Source organism: Pleurodeles waltl, chromosome 10 (assembly GCF_031143425.1).
Source record: "Pleurodeles waltl isolate 20211129_DDA chromosome 10, aPleWal1.hap1.20221129, whole genome shotgun sequence".
In the NCBI taxonomy this organism is placed as follows: domain Eukaryota; kingdom Metazoa; phylum Chordata; class Amphibia; order Caudata; family Salamandridae; genus Pleurodeles; species Pleurodeles waltl.
Window position 1 is genome coordinate 537,433,025 of NC_090449.1, and position 23,190 is coordinate 537,456,214.

General features: G+C 46.7%; 1 protein-coding gene across 12 annotated transcripts in view; it reads left to right on the top strand.

Moving 5' to 3' along the window:
- ALS2CL (ALS2 C-terminal like) overlaps positions 1-23,190 on the top strand; it is a 544,978-nt gene that overhangs the window by 306,256 nt on the left and 215,532 nt on the right. The window lies entirely within an intron of this gene.

A 23,190-nucleotide genomic window follows, 5' to 3' on the forward strand; every position in this document is an offset into this window, starting at 1 on the left:
AGGAGTGGGAAAGACAATATGAAATAAGAAAAAGGGCTACTTGAGCCATGTTGGTTTTCTATTCTCTTTTCATGACCCAATATATTGGTAGTGGCCAGGATTATGTCAGTGATACAATGGGAATACCAGCTACTCTTGGGTACCTCTAATTGATATCCATGACGACATGAGTGCTAGAAAACTAGAGCAAAGTCATTGCGAGCCAGTCCGATGGATGTGTTTAAATACATGACTAGGGAATTAAAATGAAGGAACATCAATAGATGTATTCTACTTGAATTTGGTTTATTATTTGACATTGTTCGACTCAGAAACTTGCATGCTAGATAAGCAGCTTCAAGTGGGAGTAAAGGCTGATTAATTTGCTTAGGAACTAGAAAAGTGAGGGTAGGCAAAAAGCGAAAATGAATGGGAGACGATCTAGGGAGTCTGGGATGCCAAGAAAGACACCATTCAAAAATCTGAAACTTGTTAGGACTAGCCCTTTAAACCCAACTAGAACATCATAGATTAACGAAAAATCATAAAAGAGCCTTGTTCATTCTCTCAAACAAACGTATATACATTTCTATGAAGAATTGCTTCTCCATTAAATCTGCTAATTCCCATTGAAGGATCAACCCAAAAACGGCCTCTTATTTATCCACCCAACCTACGAATTATTCCTATGGATAACTCATCATTAAGCAGGCATATGAGCATGATTAGTTCCACTATGTTGTTGACCACAGAGACTGAAAGAGGCTTAGGAAAAACCTGCAGGGGTGTCAGAGACCAGAGGGATAACCCAGCCAAGGACCCAGGTGCCAAGAGTAGAATGCAAAGGTGTGTGTTAAACCGTGGAAGAGGAGCCAGCACAACAAAGGCAGGGTGTTACCAGCTGGAAGTGATGTCAGCAGGGCCACAAAGCCTACCAAGGGAGTAGTGCCAACTCGAAATAAATAAACGGCACAAAGTTCAGACTAAAGCAATTGGCCCACCACTCTCCTTGAATTAAACACTAAGGACCAATCAGTGGCCAATTTAATGATTCCTCTGGAGAGATGAGCCAATTAGTGCCTAGCAACTTGATTCAGAATGGTGATAGAGGTTGCGAGCAGTGTGTCAGCTTTTGTTAAAGTGAGCAGGTCAAAATGAGTCAGCCTCCTTTTTCCCCACAAAACATACTTTGTGATAGGGTGCCTTATACCCCAATCTTATTGGGTTTTTATAAGGTGTGTACTGTATTACCGTGCTTCATCTTTTGCGAATGCAGCTAATAGTATAATATCTCTGTTATGCTTCTATTTGTTTCTTGTGTTTGGCGCCCACAGGCAAGTCTATTAATCTTCCAGTGCTGAGGCTTAGCTTCTTCCTACATTCTCTGGCTCTTGACAATAACCAGTATACTATATGTGCCTTCAAGCATATTCGTTTCAGATCATCATAGCCACTGATGGTTGCTTAACTTAAGGCATTTCGTTGTGGACCTACTCAACTTTACATACTCGCACTCCAAGTGCCAGTTCCTACCACTGTGAAGGGCAGAGCAAGAAAGTTCCTTGTTATATGACCCTAGGAACCGGCGTACACGATCCATACATGTGTATCAACAGGGGAAGGGGGTCATCTTACAGTCGTGATAAGTATGGCGATATGCAAGTGCCAGGACATTAGTTGCTCACAGTATACCACATGGGAATGAGTAGTCAATTTTAAAAGGGCCATGTTGAAATGAAGTTGGATATTTCGGCCATCCTGAAATGCTTCCGTGATGTAAGTCACATTACTGTGCACGTTATATTTCTCATTTGTAAATCTTTTTAATGGAAGTCATTAAGGATATAACTAATTCAGGTGCAGTTCGAATGAATAATGTTGTAGGATAATGAAGATTTAATTGTATTTTGCTTTAACTAGCGACATAGGGTTCACTTAAGGGCAAATCATTTGAAGACATATCTCGTGGCCCAGCATTTGACGATGACAATTAGCACTGTGAAACTCAAGGGTTCATGTCCTGCTGTCACTGCAGACTGGCATTTACATAAAAAGCTTGTTCTATAGCCTTGTTTCAGTGGTAACTTATTAAGTCACATCTGTTATTTTGCTTTTAAAGTGAGTTGTGAGGAATGATGAAAGCTTTTCTTTGTGCTAGTTGACATTCCATGTACTGTCTGAGGACGACATATTTGCTTAAACTTACACTTTTACCTTTAGTTTAATTCGTTGTCGACACCGATATACTGTACGTAAAGAGAAATGAATGAGAGTTTCACTCGTGGCCAAATGAGTAAGGTCTACCACTCAACCCTGAAGGATCAGTGTTGGCACTTTTAGTGAGGTGTTCTTGCAGTGCTTTCATAAAAGGTGATATGGTCAAACATGTTGGATAATTACGTGTTGGCATGACCCCTTGTGAGGATCGTGCCCTAAGGTAAAGATAGCGTGTGCCCCCGCCTGCAGAGTTATCAATATTTTCATTGCAAATGTTGCAGTGATATTATCAATTATCTCATAGAAGATTTCAAGTGGTGTAATATTTGGGGGTAATTAAGAGTGCATGGAGAGGGCTTGAGCTATAGTTACCTTATGGTACAAGTTATAGTTACCAGAGGTAATTATAAATGATGAATTTCAGTGATTTTATACACCTAAAATGTTACTGGTGCACGTACCTAGATTTCATAAAGCTAGGTCGGGAGGGAGGGACTCTCAGTGGTAGCTGCTGACCTGTTGAACATCCTACCAGCCAATATAGCCACCGTGATGTCTATCTTGATTTTCAAAAAACAGCTGAAAACAAGGCTCTTCAATCTCCATGTTTCTTAGGCACAGTTTCTGCCATGATGTAGGTTTTTTTTTCCGGCTCAGCGCTTTGACATCCTAGGGTTTAGTGCACTCTATAAATTTCAAATACAAAATACATACCATTCGTTTTCACTAAAATTGTTACCTAACGATAATGGTACTTTAGCCTTTGCTTTTTTTCAGTGAATTTGCTGGGTTTTTTAATGTAAAGTCAATTTTTGTTATCATACTGTTAGAAACTGGTTTCTGGTTGGCTGAGGTTTGCACCCTGCCCAAGCAGGTACCCCAATCCTAGTCAGGGTAAGTTAGATACACACCCTAATGTAACCTGTGCTAAGCCTCTGGTAGCTTGGTACAGGGCAGGCAGGCTTAGTTTAAGAGGCAATGCATAAGTATTTCAATGGTATGTCAAACAGTACCACACTAAAAGTACCATAAAACGACTCCACACCATGTTGGAAAAATAGATCATATTTCTATGAACAAAACAAGATCAAAACAACAAAAATCCAATAAGTAGAAGTTGAGTTATGCATTTTTAAATAATAACCTTAGTTGTAGTATTTAGAAGTATAAAGCCCTACCCAAAGCTATCTGGTCATGCTAGGCCGAGTCAAATTATCTGAAAAGACAGGCTGATTGCAATGGAGCATGGGTCAGATACAGGGACCAGCCTTGGTCTGTTGAAACAACACCTTGGTTGGAGACGCATCGAAGTTGAGAAAAAGATGCGAGGAGCAATGGAGGAGATTATTGTTGATCCCGAAGATGTAGGTAATGCATCAGTTCCAAGCTTGGCAGGGTCGGCGATGCATATGGAATGGAGGCGATGAATCACACATTCAACAATGTAGTGCTCCCGATCCTCACAGCAGTGGTGATGCTTAGGGCGTGATGTGGTGTCCTAGATATTTGCAGCAGCTGCGATAGATCAGCGTCAATAAAGATGTGCCAGTTCCAATCGTCGCAACAGCATTGATCCACAGGTTTTGGCAGCTGCAGCACTTTGTACCCACTTCCAAGGGCCCAAGCCTGGATTGGTAGCTCTTGGCATGGCAAGAAATGCAGCAAGCAAAGTCCAAGTGCTGTTGATAATAAGCTGGAAGTTTTGTGTGTCCCTGAGACTTCAGAAGAACAGGAAGTAGGTCAGCAAGACCTTAGAGTCACTTTGGTTATGGGGTGGAGAGATTCAGGTCCAGTCCTTCTCGCTAACATGGAAGTAGGGCAGCATGCAGCAGGTCAGCACAGCAGAGCAGGAGTCCAGTAGAGTGACAGTCCTTTCAGCAGCATAGCAGTTTTTCTTCCTGGCAGATAATCCCTCTAGGTCCAGAGGTATACTGACGTCATAGGGTCAGAAGGCTTGCTCTTATTCCCAGTGGTGCCTTTGAAGTTGTTGAGACTTCAAAGAGAGGCCTTTGAAGTGCACAGAGTCCTTGCCGTTCCTGCCCTAGCTCCAGATTCACTACAGGGGCTATGCAACCCTTTGTGTGGAGACAGGCACAGCCCATTCAGGTGTGTCAGCTCTTCCGTCCCATCCTGCCCAGGATGGCCCATCAAGATGCTAATGACCCATCAGTCACACCTAGGCTCCCTTTGTGTTTGGCTTTCTGGGGGGAATGGAAAAGCCCAGCTATCACCCTACACCAGATTTGAATTGGAGACAGCAAGAAAGCACCAGATGGTTAAAGCAAGAAAATGTCAACTTCCTAAAAGTGACATTTTCAACATTACACCTCAAAATCCGACTTTACCATAAGTGGTGATTTTAAATTGCGATTCCAAAGACACCAAACCTTGGAGTCCCATTTCTTTCCAATTTGAAATTACATTTATAAAATGTAATAAGGTAATCCCAATGTTATCCTATAGGAGAGACAGATCTTGCAGTAGTGAAAAAGAAATTTAAGAGTTTTTCTCTACCAGGACATGTAAAACTTAAAAGTACTGTTTTGTGACGGGAAAGGGTCAGAGTGAAAAGATCCAACGAGCGCTATAAAGCTCATCGAGACCAGAGCAGATCCCAGTTTGCTTTGTGGCCCCGTCACCTGCTCCAACTTGCCAGATCCAACGAGCGCTATAAAGCGCAAGGGGGCACACCGCAGCACGAGAAGCTAACTGAGACCAGAGGGACTACAGATACCAGACTGTTTTGTGGCCCCAGGAGACGGCCATTTTCTGCATCACCTGCTCCCATTTGCCAGATCCAACAAGTGCTATAAAGCGCAAGGGGGCACACCGCAGCACAGGACACATGCGGGCTGCGCCCGGGCTGTGACCGGGCCAAGGGCTGGCCCATCCTGCACCCACCTGCGACAGGAAGAGGCAGGGCGGGGCCACCCCATTTGGCCTTTGCATGGGAGCTCTTGTGTGGGGCAGGTAGGGAAGAAGGGAAGTGACTGCAAAGGCTTTCCTTAGGCTGGTCATAGTCTTGGCGCAGGATGCCGGTGGCCTGAGCATATGGGTGTACCCCCTTGAATTGTGTAGGGTGGGTCCTTGCAAAGGTATTGCATTGTACAAGGACTGAGCTGACTTCCAACATTAAAGCACCCTATAAGTAAACGCTCCCATATTGTCAAGGCATGCAAGCTTCTTTCCTAACTTTGGAAGTAACTCATTTTCTATGAGCAAGAGAAAAGCCTCCGAAAAACCCTTGGGGGCAGCAGGCACAAGCAAGTTCGCTAGGCATTCCACAGAGAACCATACCCTGAACAAAACTGATGATCTGATAGAGAAGTAGAGGGATCATTGGCCACTAACAACGTGAACTCATCTCAGCATAAGGGGAAACGAGTTACACCTCCCAAGGGTATACAGACCTTTAGGAAAACCACAAAGGGGCATGGCTCCAGGACCGGCTCTAGCCCAAAAGATAGCTATGCACCAGAGGATGAGCAATGAAGATTAAGCACACTAGCAACTACCCCGGTTCCAGTCCCTTCAATAGATAAAAAACTGGCTGAAAGCACAGCCGCTATTAATATTGACTACTCCAACCGTTTTGCCCCCCCCGGCTAACCAAGGAACAATGCCAGTGGAGAACACTGATTTAACGGATCTATCAAGACACCCAGACACAGTAGATCTAAATCGGCCCAAGACAGGGGAACCACTGGCACAGCTACAGATACTAAGAGAAGAGATACAGGGATTGTGGGAGTGTTTAAACAAGATGGCAGGCAAATTAGGTGAAAAGGTGGCCAAATTATTTGCTCTGGTGGAAAACTTAGGAACCAAGATAGGCTGTGCAAATCTAATGCCAAACCTTTATAGCCAAGCACCCTTCCCAAAACCGCAGTCAGTTAAGGGTAATGGGTTAGCTGCTGACAATGGTTGGTTCTCTAGCGAAGCACATTCAAATCCATCTAACCTCTTTGGAGGAGAACTAATTGAAGGTAGATACAGCCTCAAGCAACACTGTGCACAGCCCACTCAGCCGCCCGCCAGCCAAATAGGACAGAATCATTGTGGGAGCCAAAACACCTCCTATAACAACCAGAGTACACGTCTGTCTAGCATTATCTACCTGACAAATGTCCCCAAACTCCCACATGGAGCCAGAGAAACTCAAGAATGTTATGTTAACAAAGTAATCCACTGGCTCCACCACACCAGGGATTGTACGTCTATTATTAAGGATGACATATTATGGTCCTCACGTTGTAGCCCCCTTGGACTCCAATGGGATTATCTAGGAGTGAAACTGAAGAGTCCTAAATTGGTGGATGAGCTGATATCCATGGAACTAAGTTTTAGACCTAAAATAAGAACTTGCATACGTATTAAACTCAATGTCCCCAGCCGACTAGGAGAAACCCAGATCTCAGAAGGGTGTAACTCTTTAACTCACCTCCAACGCACCACGTTAGTGGGGCAGTGCTCTAACTTACCAGACATTGACACACGGGGAGGTAAGGACACGCTCTCTCCCTAACTGTACATTTAGGGGATGCATGAGTGGGCAAACAGCAGCACGCCCCGAGGATCTAGAGCTGAGTACCGTGGGTGATGATATGAGGGATATAGCTACACAGAGTAAGATTAATTCTACTGTGGTTGGACAGGCAAGTGCCAGTGTGGGACCAAGGTGGGATAGCAGGCTGACTGCTGAAAACTCCTTTAGAGTTCTATCATGGAATGTAGCAGGCATGCGTGCTAAGCTTGAAGACCCAGAGTGGGGTGAGTTTATTAATCACCACCAGATTATACTTTTGCAAAAGACGTGGGCAGTGGCACCAGTACATAGAAGTGAGTATATTTCCTTTGCGGCTAATGCAGTCACTTCCCCCATGGGTAGAGTTTTTGGGGGTCTTCTTCTCTGGCTGAAACTAGATCTTTTCCCATTAGTGAAAGTAGTTTCAACGGGAAGTAAGGACTTGCTAGGGGTCTTAATAAAAGTTAAAACACTTACTGGGACCAGACGTATTGCGATAAATTATGCCTACATCAGATCAGTCTCTGTAAACGTCCCCTCCTCCACAGTGGTTCATCTCGCTAATACTGTGCAGCGCTTAAAAGGAGGCACCTTAAAACTGATCGCAGGTGATTGTCATGACACTTGAAAAAGGGGGAGAGAGATAGACTACTCGCAGGATCTCCAAGGTTCTCTGATTGGTTCTGGGGCGGCTGCACTAACGTCAGGGAAATTAAGTGCTGTAGCTGGCCAACTGGAAGACCTGATAATGGAGAATGGCTTAACAATCGCTAATGGTAATACCTGCTCTGATAATCCCCCCACGCCAGACCTTTAAGAGAGGCACTGTGAGAACTAATTGTAGGAAGGTAGTCTCTTTCTAGCCTTGTTACCCCCACTTTTGGCCTTTTTGTGAGTATATGTCAGGGTGTTTTTACTGTCTCACTGGGATCCTGCTAGCCAGGGCTCAGTGCTCATAGTGAAAACCCTATGTTGTCAGTGTGTTTTATATGTGTCCCTTGGATCCTGCTAGCCAGGACCCCAGTGCTCATAACTTTGTGGCCTATATGTGTTCCCTGTGTGGTGCCAAACTGTATCACTGAGGCTCTGCTAACCAGAACCTCAGTGTTTATGCTCTATCTGCTTTCAATATTGTCACTGGAGGCTAGTGACTAATTTTACCAATTCTCATTGGCAAACTGGAACACCCTTAGAATCCCCTTGCTTATGGTACCTAGGTACCTAGGGTATTGGGGTTCCAGGAGATCCCTATGGGCTGCAGCATTTCTTTTGCCACCCACAGAGAGCTCAGACAATTCTTACACAGGACTGCCACTGCAGCCTGAGTGAAATTACGTCCACGTTATTTCACAACCATTTTACACTGCACTTAAGTAACTTATAAGTCACCTATATGTCTAACCCTCACTTAGTGAAGGTTAGGTGCAAAGTTACTTAGTGTGTGGGCACCCTGGCACTAGCCAAGGTGCCCCCACATTGTTCAGGGCAAATTCCCCGGACTTTGTGAGTGTGGGGACAACATTACACGTAGTAGCGTCACAATGGTAACTCCGAACATGGCCATGTAACATGTTTAGGATCATGGAATTGTCACCCCAATACCAGAATGGTATTGGGGGGACAATTCCATGCATCCCCGGGTCTCCAGCATAGAGCCTGGGTACTGCCAAACTAACTTTCCGGGGTCTCCACTGCAGCTACTGCTGCTGCCAACCCCTCAGACAGGTTTCTGCCCCCCTGGGGCCTGCGCAGCCTGGTCCCAGGAAGGCAGAGCAAAGGATTTCCTCTGAGAGAGGGTGTTACACCCTCTCCCTTTGGAAATAGGTGTGAAGGGCCTGGGAGGAGTAGCCTCTCCTGGCCTCTGGAAATGCTTTGAAGGGCACAGATGGTGCCCTCCTTGCATAAGCCAGTCTACACCGGTTCAGGGATCCCCCCAGCCCTGCTCTGGCATGAAACTGGACAAAGGAAAGGGGAGTGACCACTCCCCTGACCAGCACCTCCCAGAGGAGGTGCCCAGAGCTCCTCCGGTGTGTCCCAGACCTCTGCCATCTTGGTGGTGTGAGGGCACAATGGACAGCTCTGAGTGGCCAGTGCCAGCAGGTGACGTCAGAGACCCCTCCTGATAGGTGCTTACCTTTCTCAGTAGCCAATCCTCCTCTGTGGGCTATTTTGGGTCTCTCCTGTGGTCATCTCACCAGATAACGAATGCAAGAGCTCACCAGAGTTCCTCTGCACTTCTCTCTTCGACTTCTGCCCAGGATCGACCGCTGACTGCTTCAGGACGCCTGCAAAACTGCAACAAAGTAGCAAGAAGACTACCAGCAACATTGTAGCGCCTCATCCTGCTGGCTTTCTCAACTGTTTCCTGGTGGTGCATGCGCTGAGGGCTGTCCGCCTTCACACTGCACTGGAAGCCAAGAAGAAATCTCCCATTGGTCGACGGAATCTTCCCCATGCTAAAGCAGGCACCAAACTTCTGCATCACCGGTCCTCTGGGTCCCCTCTCATCCTGACGAGCGGGGTCCCTGGAACACAGGAGTTGGGTCCAAGTGTCTTCGACAGTCCAGTGGCCCTTCTGTCCAAATTTGGTGGAGGTAAGTCCTTGCCTCCCCACGCCAGACAGTAATCCTGTGTACTGCGTGAACTGCAGCTACTCGGGCTTCTTTGCACTTTTGCAAGACTTCCTTCATGCACTGCCTAGCCCAGGTCCCCAGTACTCTGTCCTGCATTGCCCAACTCGCTGAGTTGGGCTCCGACGTCGTGGGACCCTCTTTTGTGACTCTGAGTCGATCGTTGTCCTCAGATCTTCTAAGTGCCTGTTCAGGTGCTTCTACGGGTGCTATCTGCTTCTGCGTGGGCTCTCCATATTGCTGAGTGCCGCCTCTGTCTCCTCCTCCAAGGGGCGACCTCCTGGTCCTTCCTGGGCCCTGGCAGCACCCAAAATCCTCAACCGCGACTCTTGCAGCTAGCAAGGCTATTTTGGGGTCTTTCTGTGTGGAAACAACTCTACATCCTCCAGCACGCTGTGGGACCTCTTCTGACCAAAGAAGTTCCTGGCACCTTCTGTTGTTGCAGAATCTTTGGCTTCTTCCACCCTGTGGCAGCCCTTTTGCACCTTCATCCGGGGTTTAGTGGGCTCCTGCCCCCCCGGTCACTTGTGTGACTCTTGGACTTGGTCCCCTTCCTTTACAGATCCTGAGGTCCAGGAATCCGTCTTCAGTATTTTGCAGTCAGTTGTTGTCCTTGCAGAATCCCAAATCTCGACTTTACTGTCTTTCTGGGGTAGTAGAGTAACTTTACTCCTACTTTTCAGGGTCTTGGGGTGGGGTATCTTGGACACCCTTAGTGTTTTCTTACACTCCCAGCGACCCTCTACACACTACACTAGGTCTGGGGTCCATTCGTGGTTCGCATTCCACTTTTGGAGTATATGGTTTGTGTTGCCCCTAGGCCTATTTCTCCCTATTGCATTCTATTGTGATTCTACATTGTTTGCACTACTTTTCTAACTGTTACTTACCTGATTTTGGTTTGTGTGCATTACATTTGTGTATATTACTTACCTCCTAAGGGAGTATATCCTCTGAGATACTTTTGGCATATTGTCACTAAAATAAAGTACCTTTATTTTTAGTAACTTTGAGTATTGTGTTTTCTTATGATATAGTACCAAGTGATATAAGTGGTATAGTAGGAGCTTTGCATATCTCTTAGTTCAGCCTAAGCTGCTCTGCTATAGCTAACTCTATCAGCCTAAGCTGCTAGAACACCTCTATTCTACTAATAAGGAATAACTGGACCTGGCACAAGGTGTAAGTACCACAAGGTACCCACTATAAGCCAGGCCAGCCTCCTACACTAATATTTAGTATATCTTGGTCTACCTGGAAATGTGGCCGCTCTTGACAGATATGGCAGTTATCCCTCGAACAGATAGCGATCATTAGGCCTTAATGGCTGTATTTTCTCCTGCCATATTCACTAGCTGTAATCTCCCAGCAGTAGTACATGCAAATCCCCTACAGACAGTTAATAACAGGAGGAATGTGAAATGGGCGTAAGTTGTGGATAATGCAGAAATTCAAACCAAAATATACAAACTATTTGGGATTAACTTAGCTGAAGTAACACCCCTAGGGGGGCACAAGCCCAATATGGTCCTTGCACACTGTCAGCTAATGGAACAGCTTAGGCCTCTGTTTACTAAAATTAAGAAAAGAGGGTCTCATAATAAAGTTGCCCCAGTATGGTTCACTAAGGACTGTTGCTTGGCCAAGGTTGGTCTCCTAGACGCCTTGAAGCAGGGAATCATGTCACAAATAACCTCTGCAGGAATAACAACAAGGCTATCTTAAAAAAGGCCAAACAGAACTGGGAGATGGACCAATGGGAAGAGCTTATCAACCACTTAAGAGTAAGAATCAGAAAATGTTTTGGTCACTGTAGGGTACAGGCTGGTCCAGGCCCTCTTTGTTTAGCTGTGAGAACATGGCCCCTATGCCATGCTCTGTGGCATCTTCCTGCACAAATAATTCTTTGGAGAAATCAGGTGCCTTGAGCACGGGTGCTGTGCACATGGCCTCCTTCAAAAGCATTCTGGCACGCCTCTATCCAGATCACCTGACGTGGCAGCTTCTTGGATGCCAGCTCTGGCAAGGGACAACAATGGTGCTATTCCCCTTGAGAAAATCTCCTGTAATAGCCAGTGAAGCCTAGGATGGCTTTCACCTCCGTCTGGGTCTTTGGAGGTTTCCAAGCCACAATGGTTTTCATTTTGGCCTGGGTGGGCTGCACCTTGCTACCTCCCAGTTTGTGACTCAAGTAGACCACAGAATCCTGCCTAATCGGACACATACTGGCCTTGATAGTCAGGCTTGCACTCTGCAGAGCCTGAAGCACTTGTTTGATTTGGCACAGTTGTTCCTGTCAGGTAGAACTTAAGACTGCAATTTCATCTATGTAGGTTGCACTGAAGTTGTACAAACCCAACCAGGACCTGGTTGACCAACCTATGGAAGGTGGCTGGGGCGTTCTTTAAATGAAAGGGCATAACCTAGAACTGGAAGTGCCCTTCCAGGGTCAAGAATGCAGTCCTGTCTTTGGCCCTTTCAGTCAAGGGAATCTGCCAATACCCAAACATCAAGTCAAACATGCTGAGAAACTTGGGTGCTCCAAGCTGGTCTATGAGTCCATCAGCTCAGGGATGGGTTGCATGTCAATCTTTGTGACCACATTGAGCCCATGGTAGTCCACGCAGAACTAACTTCAGGTGTGAACCTGGAGGGGCAGCTCTGGGCCCAATACCACTGGGCTGGACCCAGGACTGTTTGAGGGCTCAATAAGCTCTAATGCCAGCATCTTGGAGACTTCCTCCTTTATGCTGGCCCTCACTTTGTCAGACAACCTGTAAATTAAATTTTTCGCAAGTGTGCCATCCCCAGTATCAACATCATGGGTCACAGTGTAGTGAGTCCTCGGGTAAGTGAGAATGAAGAGGCAAGCTGCTCCAGCAACTGATGGCAGTTTCTCTACTGATCTAGGGTCAGTGTAGGGGAGAGGCTGACACCTTCCACCGATCTAGTCTGCTCCTTGAAGATAGGAATTGGGGGAGAGGTTCACTCTCTTATTCCACTCCATCATCAGTAATCAGGAGCATGAGAAGCTTAGTCCTCTCAAAGTGGGGCTTGAGGTGATTGATATGCAGGAACCTCAAAGGGTTACTGGGAGTCTTAAGGTTTACCAGGTAGGTGACATCACTCTTGTCCTCCTTCACCTCCTAAGGCCCAGACTAGTGGTCTTGCAAGGCCCGAGGTTCCACAGGGTCTATCGCCCACACTTTTTGACCAGACTGAAACTCAACCAGAGTGTCATTCTGGTCACACCAGCTTTTCATGTCCTCCTGGCTGGCTTCAGATTGTCCTGGGTGAGTTTTCAGAAGTGTGCTGTCTGGTTGCAGAGTGCCAGCATGTAGCTGACCACGTGCTGAGGGGTCTTCTGGAGAGCTTGCTCCCAGCCCTCCTTCACCAGACTAAGAGGTCCTCCAATGGGGCACCCATATAGAAGTTCAAAGTGGCTAATGCAAACCCCTTTCTGCTGTACCTCCCAGTATGCAAACAAAAGACAAAGCAGGATGACTTCCCACTTATGCGTCATTGGTTCTGACAGAACCATAATCATACCTTTAAGGGCCCTGTTGAAACTTTCAACAAGCCTATTGGTTTGGGGGTGATAAGAAGTGGAGAACTTGTAGGTTACCCCACACTCCTTCCACATGCCCTGACATGAAGTTGGTCCCCTGGTCGGATAACCACCTTTTTGGGGACCCCCACATGGGTAACAATCCCTATCAGTGTCCTGGCCACTGCAGGTGCAGTCACAGTCCTTAGAGGATAGCCTCTGGGTAAAGGGTGGCATGCCCCACCAAGATCAGAACAAATCTGTTGGCCATGGCTTGTTTGGGGTCCAGAGGCCCAACGATGTTGATGCCCATTCTTTCAAAGGGGGTGCCAATGATGGGAAAAGAATGCAGGGGGCCCTGCACTTCCTCCCTGTCTTGCCCCTCACCTGGCAGGTAGGACAGGATCTACAGAACACACCTAAGGCCTTCCTTGTTTGAGGCCAGTAAAAGTGGGTGACAAGCCTGTCAAAGGTCTTGTCCTGCCCCAAATGACCTGCCAAGGGACCATCATGAGCCAACCCAAGTAGGAAGCCCCTGTAGCACTGGGGGACCACCAACGCATGGGTTGCGCCCGGCTCAGAAGCCTTAAGCTCACTATACAGGAGACCATTCTCCCAGTAAATTAGGTGTCTGCCGGAAGTACCAGCTGCCTGTGTCTCAGCCTGCTGCAGAAGCCCCACAAGAGTAATGCATTCCTTCTGAGCCTTGCAGAACTTCTCCCTGGTGGGACCCCCTTCCTGCTACCAGTTGCACAGCTCTGGCTGCTACTGCAGTTCGGCCACACCATTCCCAGAAGGTTCTGGGGGGCCCCCCTCAGTGTCAGCCTCCTCTCGGACCATGGGAGTTTCAGGAGTATGTTTCCAGTGCCCCTTGCCCTTCCTCTTTTTGGAAGGTCCCTGGGCCTTTTATACAGGCTTCAGGTCTTTCTGACCACCCTATTGGACTGCCATGGAACGTGTGGTCAGGCGCACCAACTCAGGCAACCCTAGCATTTCCAAATGGGACCTGAGCTCCACCTCCCTCAAGGTGGTATGCTCCAGGTCATTTCCAAAAGCAAGAAAAATAGATGATGGACAGAACACTGAGCAATGCGAACATTCACCCCAGTCACAGAGATCTGGGTTTAATCCATATTTTTTTGCCCATCACGACACCCCAATTTGGACCCAGCCATATATAAATCAGTATTGACCCTGTTACCCACATGGAACAGTCCAGCCTGAACTGCCAGGCTAGCCCCCCCCCCCCCCCCCTGGCCTGGAAACAAGCATCCTGGAATTGGTTTCCGGGTATCACCCTCATCTGTCAGGCAAGCTTGACTCCAGTGGTGCAGTGAGCACTTGACCCACGTCTGGGCATGCCCTTCCTACTTAAGGTGACAAAAGCAAAAAAGAACAGATGATGGACGTGCTGCTGATCAATACAAACATTCAACCCCAGTCACAGAGGTCTAGGTTTAAACCATTGTGTTTGTTTGCTCACTACACCACCCTAGTTTGGACCCAGTCATATGCAGTCAGTTTTGACCCTGTTCCCCCGGGAACAGTCTAGCACGAACTTCCAGGCCAGGTCCTCACTGGAACGGATACTTTTTTCCGGTCCAGGGAGGACCTGACCTGGCAGTTCTGGCTGGACAGTTAACATGACGTCCACGATCAAGACTGATTTGCATATGGCTGGGTCCAATCCGGGGTGGTGTGGTGTGCAAGAAAACAATGGATTAAACCCAGATCTTTGTGATTGGAGGTGAATATTTGCATTGTTCAGGCATGCTGCCTGGACGCAGGTGGAATTCAGGTCCTACTTGGATATGTTAGGGTTACCTGAGTGGGTGTGCCTAATCACATGCTCATAGTCAAGGTAAGTCAGATATACACCTGAAATTAACTAGTGATCAACCTCTGGTAGCATTGCACAGAGCAGGAAGGCTTAATTTAAGAGGTAATGTGTAAAGTATTTGTGTAACACAGTGAACAAAACACCAGAAGCCTCCACACTAAGTAAGAAAAATAGATTATTTTGTAAGAACAAACCAAGGCAAAAGCAACAAAAATTCATTAAGTTGAAGTTGAACTATGAATTTGAAGAAAATAAACATAGTTGTAGTGCTTAGAAGCATAAAGCACCAACCGGGGTTACCTGGTTGTGCTAGACCAGATCAAATCTGAAAAGTCAGGCCAACCACAATGGAGTACAGGTCAATAACAGTGACCAGCTTTCGTCTGCTGAAACAGTACCTAGGTTTGGAGATGCATCGACATTGAGAACAAGATGCGAAGAACAAGGGAGACGATGCATTGGCATCAATTTCATAGGTGTCGGCAATGTATCAGTTCCGAGCCGCGCAAGGTCGGAGATGCATCTGGAATGGGGGCAATGCGTCGCACAGTCAACAATGTGGTGCTCCTGATCCTCGCAGCAGCAGCAATGCTTCGGCATCAACGACAAAGTGGTTTCATTGATCTTCGCAGCAGCAGCCATGAGTCGGTGATGAAGAAAATTTGCTGGTTACGATCAGCACAACGGCTTTGATGCCCAGGTTCTGGAAGTTGCAGCACTTTATACCCACTTCCCAGGGCCCAGGACTGGATTGGCACCACTTGGCTGGGCAAGACGTGCAGTAAGCACAATCCAAGTGCTGTTGATGATAAGTTGGAAGTTTGTTGTGTCCTGAAGACTACAGAAGGACAGGAAGGAAGCCAGCAAGCCCTTTGAGTCACTTTGGTTCTAGGTTGGAGAGAATCAGGTCCAGTCCCTCTCACTACCAGGCAAGTGGGGGAGCAGGCAGCAGGTTGGCACAGCAGAGCAGCAGTCCAACAGGGTTCAATTCCTTTCAGCAGCATAGCAGTCCTTCTTGCTGGCAGAGTATCCAGAGGTCCACATGTGTACTGAGTTGGTAGGGTCAGAAGTCCAGTTCTTATACGCAGTGGTGCATTTGGAGAGTCCCTGTCCTTCCTGCCCTGGCTCCAGACTAACTACAGGGACAATGCAACCCTTTGTATGGAGACAGGCACAGCAGATTAAGGTGTAAGTGTCAGATCCTCCCTCCCATCCTGCCCAGAATGGCCCAACGGGATTTCCATGGCCCAACAGTCCCACCTCCATTTTTGTGAGACTGCCTGGAGTGAATGCACAAGCCCAGCAGTCACCCCACCCCAGACGTGTATTGGAGACAGGCAGAAGGCACCAATTGGTTAAAGTAAGATACAACTTTCTTGAAGTGGCTTTTTTAAAATTATAACTTAAAATCCAACTTCACTATATGTTGTGATTTTAAATTTTGATTCCAGAAAAATCAAACTTTAGGGTCCCATCTCTTCCCAATTGGAAATTACTCTTATAAAATGTAATAAGGTATTCCAATTGTTATCCTATGGGAGATACGGGCCTTGCAGTAGTGAAAAACGAATTTAAGAGTTTTTCACAACCAGGACATGTAAAGCTTACAAGTACATGCCCCACATTTTAAATACACTGCACCCTGCCCTTGGGCTGTCCAGTTCTTACCTCAAGGGTGACATGTGTGTTAAACAGGAAGCTTTAGGCATGGTAGAGGGTTAACTTGCCAAGACAACATGGCAGTTTAAAACTGACAATCAGGCTCTGCAGTGGCAGGTCTCAGTCAAGTTTGAAAGTTTGCTAAAGTGGGGGCACAATAAGTGCTGCAGGACCACTAAAAGCATTTAATTTACATGCCCTGGGCACAGCTAGTCCACTTTACTAGACTAGGAACTAACAAGTAAATTAAATATGCCAATTGTGGATAAGCCAATGTTACAATGTTTTAAGCATAGAGCATATGTGCTTTAGCACTTGTTAGCACTGGTAAAGTGCACAGAGTCTTAAAGCCAGCAAAAATTAGGTCAGCAAAACAGGAGGTCTAAGAGTGAAAACGTTAGGGGAAACCACACCAAGGCTGCCAGGTCTAACACATACTTAAAGGCAAACCTCCACCTATGTGTGGCGAGGATTGGCTGCAGAGTCTGGCCTGCAGCCAGGGTCTACTTTGAACCCCACACAGGCAGTCAACATCATGCTGAGCAGGGCCTTCATGGCAAGAGGTTGGCCACAGTTCCTGGCCAGTGGCCAGGACCAGTGGCTAACCCCCCTCCCTGGAGGCAGCCAACTCCACGCTACATATATCCTTTTGCCTTGCACAGTGGTAGGTTGGCCAAGCCCTGTGGCCAACCGACCCAGAGGCAGCCAACCCCATCCTTTTCATGGCTTTTGGCCGAATGGCCTTCCCTCCCTGAGCCATAAGAGGTCCCGGAGACCCAATCCCCCGAGGCTGAGTTTCATTTAAAAAGGGAGAGGACCGTGTGCCTCCCCCCCCCCTCCTCAAGCCTATTGTGGCCCCGGAGACTTCACCCCCCCAGGGTTTTCTAAATTATAGATGGTGCTCCAGTGCCCATCTGGAGTTCCACCAGGCAACACATATAAAGGGTATGGGGCATTCTGCAGGAGTGCAGGCAGGGAAACAGCTCCCAGCTTACATGAGCATGTTTTAATCTCCTGCTGGCTGGGAGCGGACTTGCCTTCACTGCTCGCACTCTTACAGACAGAGAAGGCATGTTCCCTCCCTTCTGGCAGGAGATTTAAAAATGCTCTCACCTGGTGGGAGCAAACATATGTTTCTCTGCCCACATCAGTGCGGGCAGGGTACAATACTGTGTTCCTGGGGGAAGGGGGAAGGAATCTCCCCAGGACACAGTAACTGAGTCATTCCTGGGGGATAAGGAATGGTCATGGAAGGGGGCCACATGGTTCTCCTCCCTTTTGTTTACTGTTCTGGCCCCAGGAGATAGGGTCCCTGGGGCCTCTTCAAGGGTCACAGATGGGCCTCTGTGTCCCCCTCCCCTTTTATTATACATTTTGGCCCTGGGTCCTAATGAGGCTCCAGGAAGGAACCTGTGACCCCCCTTCCTTAATGTATTTACTCAGCCCTTGGGCAACAGGTCTCCAGGGCCTTTTTAGGCTTGGGGGCTGCATGGTCCCCATTCTTGAGCATGTTAAGGTATCTGTGACCCCATCCCCCGGGGCCAGCTCAATTAATATGTCCCTTCATTAAAATATTAGCACTAGAATATGGGGTCCCGGGGCCTCATAAGGTTTGGGGAGGGGGCCATGGACCCCTCCCCCTAAATTCACCTATGTGCTGTCCCCCTAGTCCCTGACCACCCCCCCTCCCCCAAGGGTTTTTCTTAATCATACGGGAGCCTGTGCATTTTTGTTTTTCAGTTTTACTGCAGTTTTTATTTGCTACAAATAATTTTTGTAAAGCTTAGTTTTGGTACTGGGTGTCCCTCAGGGCCTAGGGGCTCAGTATACCCCTACCATGCCCCTATTTAATTTGCCCTGTTTTTAGGACTCAACTGAGTCCCGAGTCTTAAGATGGCTGCCATCACTTCTTGGTTGATGTGGTGGCAGCCAATCAGATCTCAGCAGGAGATTTGTGAGCTCCACAGATCCTCCGTGACGTGAAATATACAAAGTTATTGAGCATTAATTGTTCATAAACTACTAGACAGATTTACACCAAAACACAAAAAGCACACTTACCAGACCAAGATCTAGTTTTCTGCCAAATTTGGTGTAAATCCGTTCATCAGCATTTAGGGCTGTAGCAGTGTCTAATGTTCCTATGTAAAAATGAATGGGGGAAATGCATTTTGGGATGCCCACCCTTGTTTCTCATTGTTCCCCACACACACACTTGACGGATCCCCCCCAAAACTTTCCAGGAAGGATCTGAGATTTTTTTTTTTTTAAAGTTTTGTGAAGATTCGTCAAATGGCGACAAAGATATAAGCAAACCAAAACATGCATTTCCTATGGAAACACGATCCTAAGTATAACTACCCAGTGAACTTGGTAGGAACACTACATTAACTATAAATCCCCACTCTACCATGCGCTCTGTTCTCACAAACAATGTGATTTGTGATGTCACAAGGGTTGTCGTAAATGTTATGATTTTAGATGGTATAACTAATGTCATATGAAAGGGTAAAAGCAGTGCATGGAGAAAGTGCAAGTTATATTTAATGTAGTGTGGCCTCCGTGTTCACTATACTGTGTATGGAGGTGCACGAATTACAATAATTTGAAGGTGGTGTGTAAATTATAAGTTTAAGGTATAACTTTAACTTTAGAATATCTAAGGTTTGTATAGGTTAAGTTTGGTTTGTATTGAAAGAATAAATAAAGTTTTCCCAACTATAACTAAAATTTAAACTTTGTCTTTTTCATTGATAGATAGATAGATAGATAGATAGATAGATAGATAGATAGATAGATAGATAGATAATCAGTCTGCATATTATTAACTATTAACAGCAGGAGTCTATGTATATTCTGTTGAAAGCAAACAGTTATGAACCAAAACTTGATGTACTAAGTTGATAATTATTAAACAGAAATATGGAAATGAGTGGTTTCTACTGGGCAGAATTCAGAATTGTAATGGACTAAAGCAATAACGTCACATTCCTTTTTTTTTCTTTTTCTTTCACCCCTTCTTTGGATTAATTCAGTAGATTTGTGTGAATAAGAAAGGATGCCCCGGATATTAATTTCGTTTTTGCAATAATCTTTTACATATGCCATGTTTTTGATAAAAACATATTATGAAAATGTAAATAACCAGTGTCAGTCTTAAATATGTATGGATAAATGGGATGCTGTCCCTTGGATTCCTGATTCGGCACGGGACAAGACAGGGTTGCCCCCCTATCCCCCCTACTGTTTGCACTGGCTATGGAACCACTGGTGCCCTGGGTCCCCTGCGATGCCCCGGTGTGGGGCTTCAACTGGGATCTAGCAATAGAAGACCGTTTAGCTTTATATGCAGATGAGTCTTGTTGTTCCTCTCGTGTCTACTCAAGACAGGACCTCACCTAGTTTGTACTCTTAAGACCTTCGGAGCAGTTCCTGGCCTAAAAGTCAATTGAGTCAGATCCCTCATGGTTAACATATGGGAGGACGGCTGGGATGAGACCTGGCATCTGGGGATTCCCTTGTGCAGAATAATAGTCTGATTCAGATATTGGCAGACGGGTTACTCCGTGAAAATGGTTACAGATATCCCATGTGTTGAAAGGTAAATCCCATTATATTCTTTGGGATTTAGATTTCGGCAGACAGGATATCTGTCATCATTGTGAGGGAGTAACTCACTCACCAATATTTAAATCAGGCTCTACGTTTCTTGAATCTCAGGATTGATGTCTACTGGGAGCGGAATCTTATTGGAAGCCTCAGCCTATGCCCATTAGTGTGAAAGGCCCAAGAAGTCCTGGCTTGATGTCCCAGGAGGCATTCCATGTGTGGAGGGAGGAGCTCTGCTGAATTGGATGGAATAATACATTCCCCGCAGAAATTCCCTTGTGGAAGGGCAGGTGGCTAGCACATGTGGTGAAGCTAGAGGGTTTCCAGGAACGGGACAGTACTGAGATCTCACGCCTGGGGATGTCTGGGACCGAATGTATATTTAATTCTTTCAAGACCTCTGTGAGGAATTCTGCATGCCCACCTCCCAGTTCTTCTGCTACTATGTAAATTCGACATACTCTTCAAGAATACAAGGGTGACCTGAATGACGTCCAAGAGTACAATCCACTGGAAGGACACATACTCATTGGTCCTCTGGGGCAGGGACTGACCTCACAGTTTTTCAAGTCCTTAATATCAAGCTCCTCTGACCTGTTGGGTTCCTTAAAAGTGAAATGGGAGATATGGGTGGGAGATTAGATGAGGCTAACTCAAGGGAGGCATTTATGGTGCCCCGGGTGCTGGTCATTTTGGCAATACAACGACTCATGCAGTCCAAATATTTACATCAGGTGTACCTTACACCATTCTGTCTGTGGAAAGCTTGAGTCCGCGCATCCCTGACCTTCACCAGTTGCCGAGACCCAGGGGTTAATTTCTACCATATGGTGTAGTCCTTCCCCCTTATTCACAAGTACTGTGAGACCATTATGACCATCCTATCCCTTGTGGTGTGAACACACATCGAGGTACAGCCCAAGACCACATTACTGGGTATCCAAGATGTGCTAGGGGGTCCCTCGGGAAATCGGACCATGAGGGGTTTAGACACATTTGTGGTGAAGAGAGACACAGCCGGAAATGTAATTCTTCAGCAGCCCAGCCCCTCATGACTTGGACGAATGCCATGGACTGGTGCGCCAAGATGAAAGAGATGGTCTATACAGCAAGGAGATGCCCACATAAATATTAGAAAGTGTGGCATAAATGGTGGACATACCATGGCCTCAACGGATGAGGCAGAAGAAAACTGTAATTTTCATTTCTAGGAGGGTAGGGGAAGGATGTGTGGGTTAGAGCATATATGTACTGCTGTTTCTAAACGAGTGACAGATTTTAATGTTTGTACTGGAAATAATAAATTGACTTTATAAATAAATATGTACGGTTTATATTTGCGTATGGCGCAATAAAGATGAGACAATACCAGATATTATCTTCCTTTCAATATTTGTATAATTGAAATTGGTAGGATTAATAAACTGATTAATAATGAGGTGTATCCATATTGAAATTAGAGTTGAAGAAGAATGCCTATTTACTCTATTGATGCAAAGGCCTGACGAATGTTAATAATAAAAAAGATACAGACTCTTGCCATGGACAAAAAAGAGACAGGCTCTATTTATGGGCTCTGGAATGGATAAGCAAACTCTTCCTGTGAGCACGAGTGGAAGAAACAGTCCTGGGGCATGGGCAAAATGCGGACGAAATAGGCTTGTCAAAGAGACTGAGTGTAGGAAAGTACCATCTTGCCTGGCATGTTACCCCCAATTTTACTGTATATATGTTTGTTTTTGCCTGTGTAACTGGGATCCTGCTCGCCAGGACCCCAGTGCTCATAAAGTGTGCCCTGTATGTGTTCCCTGTGTGGTGCCTAACTGAATCACTGAGGCTCTGCTAACCAGAACCTCATTGTGTATGCTGTCTCTGCTTTTAAAATTGTCACTGCAGGCTAGTGACCAATGTTACCAATTCTGATTGGCACACTGGAACACCCTTATAATTCCCTAGTATATGGTACCTAGGTACCCTTGGTATTGGGGTTCCAGGAGATCCCTATGGGCTACAGCAATTCTTTTGCCACCCATAGGGAGCTCAGACAATTCTTACACAGGACTGCCACTGCAGCCTGAGTGAAATAACATCCACGTTATTTCACAGCCATTTTACACTGCACTTAGGTAACTTATAAGTCACCTATATGTCTAACCCTCACTTAGTGAAGGTTAGGTGCAAAGTTATTTAGTGTGAGGGCACCCTGGCATGAGCCAAGGTGCCCCTACATTGTTCAGGGCAATTTCCCCAGACTTTGTGAGTGCGGGGACACCATTACACGTGTGCACTACATATAGGTAAATACCTATGTGTAGCGTCACCATGGTAACTCCGAACATGGCCATGTAAAATGTCTAGGATCATGGAATTGTCACCCCAATGCCATTCTGGTATTGGGGGGACAATTCCATGCATCCCCGGGTCTCAAGCATAGAGTCTGGGTACTGCCAAACAAACTTTCTGGGGTTTTCTCTGCAGCTACTGCTGCTGCCAACCCTCAGACAGGTTTCTGTCCCCCTGGGGCCTGGGCATCCCAGTCTCAGGAAGGCAGAACAATGGATTTCCTCTGAGAGAGGGTGTTACACCCTCTCCCTTTGGAAATAGGTATGAAGGGCCTGAAAGGAGTAGCCTCTCCTGGCATCTGGAAAGGCATAAGCCAGTCTACACCGGTTCAGGGATCCCCCAGCCCTGCTCTGGTGTGAAACTGGACTAAGGAAAGGGGAGTGACCACTCCCCTGACCAGCACCTCCCAGGGAAGGTGCCCAGAGCTCCTCCAGTGTGTCCCAGACCTCTGCCATCTTGGATGCAGAGGTGTGAGGGCACAATGGACAGCTCTGAGTGGCCAGTGCCAGCAGGTGACGTCAGAGACCCCTCCTGATAGGTGCTTACCTTTCTCTGTAGCCAATCCACCTCTGAGGGCTATTTAGGGTCTCTCCTGTGGGTGTCTCACCAGATAACGAATGCAAAAGCTCACCAGAGTTCCTCTGCACTTCCCTCTTCGACTTCTGCCCAGGATCGACCGCTGACTGCTCCAGGACGCCTGCAAAACCGCAACAAAGTAGCAAGAAGACTACCAGCAACATTGTAGCGCCTCATCCTGCCGGCTTTCTCGACTGTTTCCCGGTGGTGCATGCTCTGAGGGCTGTCTCCCTTCACCCTGCACTGGAAGCCAAGAAGAAATCTC